The 6,000-nt window shown below is 47.4% G+C and overlaps 1 protein-coding gene across 3 annotated transcripts in view; it reads right to left on the reverse strand.

Moving 5' to 3' along the window:
• SMAD2 (SMAD family member 2) overlaps positions 1-2,981 on the reverse strand; it is a 357,823-nt gene extending 354,842 nt beyond the window's left edge. Inside the window, exon 1 of one of the 3 annotated variants that reach the window (XM_069626941.1) lies at positions 2,685-2,981. The gene's annotated coding sequence lies outside the window, so the exon portion shown is untranslated. Of the gene's footprint in view, positions 1-2,420; positions 2,665-2,684 lie in introns of those variants that run through there. The other 2 variants (XM_069626943.1, XM_069626942.1) reach the window with 2 other exon arrangements.
• Positions 2,982-6,000: the final 3,019 nt, after the last annotated feature.

Genomic DNA, 6,000 nt, shown 5'->3' on the forward strand with positions numbered 1-6,000 from the left:
GCACTGGTAAAAACCCATGGAATACTCTCGAAAAAAAAACTGTTAAAAAGGACTTAATGCTTACAAGTAAAACCAAAAAACCTCAGACATTTGCCAGCTATAGTAAGCTAAGCAACCATAACTCACGCCACCATCATGCACTGCGAAGACTACCACCCAGGGCATCAAATATTACATCGCAAATGTCATTGACGACAGTCACATACCTGGTCCACTTGTTTGTGTTCAATTAAATATGTAGGCCAGGTGGTTTTGTTCACCGACAGTCAGAATATTAAAACTCAAAAGGTGCTGTGTATCTAGACGTTAACCTTGTCATAGGTTCTTACTTTCCTTAGGATTTGGTCTCAGCTCATGGTGCAATAGGCATGGAAAGAGCCAACAGAATCGGAATGAAGGTTAAGCTGAGAGATGGCCAGCTTTTCCAGGAGTTTACCCAGAAAGGGAGAAATGGAAATTGGGCGATAGTTAGCCGAACAAGAAGGATCACCTGAGGGTTTCTTGAGAAGAGGATGCACAAGGGAGTGCTTCAGGGGGGAGGGGGAGGATCCTGGGGCAAAGGAGAGGTACCTAAAATCGGCAGGGGCCAGAGCGAGGGTATCAATGTGGTCCTTGATGGTTTTAGAGAAACAGGGATGAACCTGTTTTGATGAGGCTTTCATAGATCAGACTTGTCTAGCGACCTCATCAGGGGAGGAAAGGATGAGAAGGAGAGTAAACAAGTTGCTTGCAGATTTTGAAGAGATCCGCTGATTGTAACTCGATGTTACAGGCAAGTGGACATGTGTTCTATTAATGCATCTTTAAGCGTACATGTACCATGTTATTCAGTGTGTATGTGTTCAGCATGAAAAGTATAGCAGAGTCCTCAACTGTAGGCAGTTGCCTGTGGATTGAAAGACAAATATATAATAGCCGATTGTCCCTTTAGAGATATAACCCACAAAATACAGCTACAACAAAAAAAATTGTCTAACTTTCACAGAATCACTGACATGGCAATCCTCTTTCCGCCTCAAATGTCACAGTGCATGGTTAGTATGCTGTGTGGATTTATACCAATTAGTCACCTCGGCTAGTAATGGAACAGCAAGTAGCCTACATTTTAATTAGTATTTACATACAATGCAATGCTCCTCGTGATGTTCTGGTTTAGACTATGGTCTGCTGAAGGAAGGGCCATTCCCCACAAAGCAACAATGATAGTAGATGGTATGCGGATATCAAGTAACATAACTGAACATTGTTGATACCTTCCAGAATACACAAAACACGGATCCTTTTAAATCAAGTTGCTTCTAAAGCATGTTCATGTCATTTTCATTTACCAATTTTTCTTCAAAAACGGTCCTAAAAACAGCAGGGGCCAGATTACAGACATTTTGCAACGGTGCAAGTGCAAACTTGCATGGTATTGGCACTAGGGCAAAGTTTGTCCCATTTGGAGAAAAAAAAAAGCCATTGAAAATGTATCTTTTTTGCGCTATGGCAATTTTTGACCTGCTGCTTATACCGTGCCAAACTGCACTCGTCATGGTGATAAAGTGTTCTTATTATGCCCCAGTGTTCTTAGAAATAAGGCAAATTTTGCCCTAGTGCCAATACCGTGCTACTTTGCCAGTGCAACATTTCTGTAATCATTTCTGTAATCTAGCCCGAAAACTCCTTAAAACGGCACGCATTGCCGCTGACAGGATGCATGCAAAGGGCTTTGTGTCTGCGGTCAACCAGCATCATAATACAAGTTCAGGAGAATTAACTGGCGGAATTAAATTGTGTACGGGTAGGCCTAACAACGACCCACCCGAAACGTAGTATCGCTTTTAAAAGGGGTACCAAATATAAATGTCAAATGACATAAAAGTACGATTGCATTTCGGAGAGCCTAGCACTATTTAAACAGTAGGGTTGGGGAAACATTGGCATCAAAAGAAAAATGGGAAACTATTTAGCAGATACCGTACAGAGCGAGCTAAATTGAGAGAGAGAGAGAGAGAGAGAGAGAGAGAGAGAGAGAGAGAGAGAGAGAGAGAGAGAGAGAAGAAATTAGCATTGGAAAGCACAAGACAAACATTCAATGTAGAGGAACCGTAACTTGTTTTACTGGTGGGTATTCATAGACGAGAAAGGAACTAAGCAAATTAAGTGCTAGCGGTAAAATGGAAAGAGAAGGGAGCTTGTGGAAAGCCCAGCCTTGAAAGAAACTAGAAATGGGAGGGATCAGGAAAAAAACATAACAGCTCTGAAAAAGTGCAGCACCTCCTCCCTCACACTTCCCAACACTCCTGCAGAGGACTCCTGGAAATACCTCAATGCCCTCTTTACAGTATTACTCTTTCAAAGCACACCCTTAATACCCAGTTGATGTCAGTAACAACCTTCGTGCACACCAAGTCCACCAAACATTTAAAAACACCCACCACTGAATTCCGCTTTCAGCAACACAACCAAGTTCTCTCCTCAGACAATCCAAATGACCCCGTGTGCGGGCAGCCGTATCGGACTCTTCTAACAGTGGACACCTGAGGGGCTGCCCTCCCCGGACCATGCACAGGCCGCGCGCCCGCTCTCCCCGAGGACCCTCCAAGGAACCCCGCGGGAGGAGGGCAGAGGCGCGGAGAACGGGCCTGCTGCTGGTCAGTGCCTTGGAACACGGGCCCGCAGTAAACGCCTCTTTGTCTTACCTGCGGCGGGCTCGGGCAGGCAGGCCGCAGGCTGGGGCCCGGTCCCTCCTCCTGTAGGGCTGCGACGGGAGGGGCCCCGGGTTTTATCCTCCCCCGGGGCTTCAGCGGCTGCACATCACAGCACAGAGTCGGTGACCGCAGCACCGCCTCCTGCTCCGGCTCAGCTTTCGGGGCGTGGCGTCCAGTCAGGTCAGAGGCACACAGCGGCGGGAGGCAGGCTAGCGCCGGTATCACTCCAGCTACTCAGAGATGACACTCTCCTCGCAGGCTGCCCAAACAACCCCCCTCCCCCCTACTGCCACCCATGAAACGACCGTCCGCGAGCGCAGGCAGGACCCGCCCACTGCTCCCTCGCTATTGGCTACACGGAGTCCGGCGGCACTCTCCATTGGAGAAGTAGGATTGTCCGTCACGTGACGAAGGGATAACTGGACGAAGACGCTAAAAAAGAAGACAGCCGCTATGATGCGCGTGCGCTCACACTTGACTTTAAAAGGAGCTTTTCCGGTTCAATGTGAAAGCCTTTCAGCGGCAAAACCAACAATGTTCATTGCATTAATGTTTCTCAGACACGTTACTGCTTTGTGTATGTTCGTGCTAGTGAACTACATCACGTGTTTTAATGAAACGAAAAGAAACGTGACATTATTTTAACAATCATCATTATTACTGATATCCCGCCTTGTCTAATATAGACATTTTCAAAGACGGTGGGTCTTCTACAAAATAAGAGTGGTAATGGGGCCTGTTCATATTTGTCCAATACCACCATACTTGGTGTTTAAGAACCTCGCAGTTTTCTGTCATTGCTAACACACGACTCTGATATTGCTGCATAGGAAACCGGTTTGCAACTGTGGATTTAGAAAAGGGACTACCATGCAAGCAATGTAATGTGAGCAGAAATAAGCGCAGCGGCCATGTTGGAACGGGAAGGTCCTGCGGCCAGGCATTGCTCGTTGGCACTCTCAGTGGGTCCAGAAGTCTTCTGTCAAAACACATAAAACGATTGTATAAGTCAATGATTCTTAAACAGTATACGCCCGATTTTATATGATTACATGTGTGCCTTTCCGTGTCTTAATGATCGGATCGGCAAACTTGTTACTAGCTGCTATTCCTATATGCATCTCATCTCTTGGTATCACGTGGTTCAACGAGAAATAGTGCACTGTACAGTACAGCTCGCCATGCCACGTTAAATATAGTCTCTTTATGGTCTACCGATAGGGGTCAGATAATCGTTGATAAGTAAATAATGTTTCGCCCAACTACAACTTGGAGAATGGTGACGTGTCGCCCCACCAAACGCTCTTTAATTATACTGTCTGTCAGACGTTCTTTTGTGCATTGTCGATATAACTTCAGGAACGTCTTTCAGTGACGGTACCCTCCAAGCAGCTTTTGCTAACAAGAGATTCCCAAGGCTCTCCCTCAGAGCTAGTCATAGGATTTAGGGGCCGTGTGAGGCAACAGATTTGAAGGGTCACCCTAATTTGCATATGCTTTGACCAAAGGTGTAAACCAGGTTGAATCTCAATAGAACAACGCTTGCAACCTTTTGTGCCCCTTGAAGGGTGAAAACATTAACATTCGTTTTTGGCGGGTGAGAGCCCATTTCAATGTAAGTGGCTTGGCAGGGAATTAAATGATTACATAGTGTGTGACACTGGTATTTCAGTGCATTTTAAATGCTCTGATTACTTACTGGTACTCTTCATTACTCCTAGTCCTACGCTTCTGACACAGGACCTTCTTCTATTTCTTAAATCCCTATAACTCCTCCCCACATCCACGTCACTCAGTTTCATATTACCAAGCCGGAGCATGGGACCTTCCCCGCAGGGAGGGTGAGGAGGGTCGTCAGTACTGTGACGAGGAAGCGTAGGACTAGGAGTAATGAAGATTACCAGTAAGTAATCATAGCATTACCTCCATGTCCACTCTTCCTCGTCCCAGTACTTACCTCATGAGGCATACCAAAGCAGCAACGGGGAAAAAGTCCCAATGAGACACAGTGGCAAAAACAGTGCAGCAAAACACACCCACAATAACTCTTAATTCACATCCCGACAGACAAAACTCAAACCCACAAGGAACCAACCCCTGAGTGGGAGAAACTCAAGCCATAGCGGTTGATGAAAATTCCTAGACCAGCCAATACAAATCTCTTGCAGAGAAAACCCTCCTTGCATCGGCCCAGGAAGCCGCCAAACCCCTGACGGACCGCCCCTGATCGTGCGCAGGCACAGGCAGGCCAGAAGCCACATAGGCCCTGGAGATCACAACCCGGAACCACCGGAAAATGGAAACCACAGATGAGTTATGCCCAGCCCCAGCTGGACCACAAGCAATCAGAAGACTATCAGATTGGTGGAAAAAAGCAAACCTAGCCAAATACTCCAACGCGTCCCGCCGGACATAATGTTAAGCCAAGCCACCTCCTCAGGCATTCTCGGATCAAAAAAGAAGTCAGGGAGAACCAGATCCTGAGAGGTGTGAAAACCGAGATACAACGTAAGGGAGGAACTTCGGACCACACCTCAGCACCACCAAGTCTGGTAGCACCCTCAGGAAAGGAGTGTGACATAAGAGAGCCCCAATCTCCCCAATCCTATGGGCGAGGGCAATAAGAAAAGCAGACTTCAGTGTAAGATGTTTGATATCAATCTCGGAAATGGGCTCAAAAGGAGGCCCTGAAGGAACCATAATACAAGAGGGAGATCCCAAGGCGGAAGCCCTTTATCAGCACAAGGACGGGAAGAAGAAAAACCCTGGAGCAACTTCCCCACCAACACCTCCCCATCCAAGTGACCATCAGAGTCCCCCAAAAGGAATTTCATGGAGGCCCAATGAGAGCGAAGCCTGGAAAAAAACTGCCAGGCCCCTGTCAAAACCACTCCTGGAGGAATCGAAGGATAGCAGAGAGGCAGGAACGCAGGGGAGGGATCCCAGAACGCCCATACCAGTCTCGGAAATGGCCCCAATGCCTGCCGAATACCTTCAGAGTGGAGGGTCTAAGAGCATCCATTACGGACTCAACTACAGGATCTGAGAACCCCTGAGATATCAACCTAGACTGAGCAATAGCCACACTGCCCATTGGATCCGGTGGACTTCCAACCGCAGATCCCCTTGAAGGGGACACAGCCACCTCAGAACTAGCCAAGGTTCCTAGGACCGAAGCTCCAACACAGAGGGGAGCCAACTCCGGCGGGACCAGAACGGAGCTAACAACAACACAGTCACTGTGGACACTCTGATGCGCCAAACCACCCGGAGCAGAAGGAGCATAGGCAGAAAGGCATAAAGGAAA

The sequence above is a fragment of the Ambystoma mexicanum genome, chromosome 6p (assembly GCF_040938575.1).
Source record: "Ambystoma mexicanum isolate Mex_15411 chromosome 6p, UKY_AmexF1_1, whole genome shotgun sequence".
Classification (NCBI taxonomy): domain Eukaryota; kingdom Metazoa; phylum Chordata; class Amphibia; order Caudata; family Ambystomatidae; genus Ambystoma; species Ambystoma mexicanum.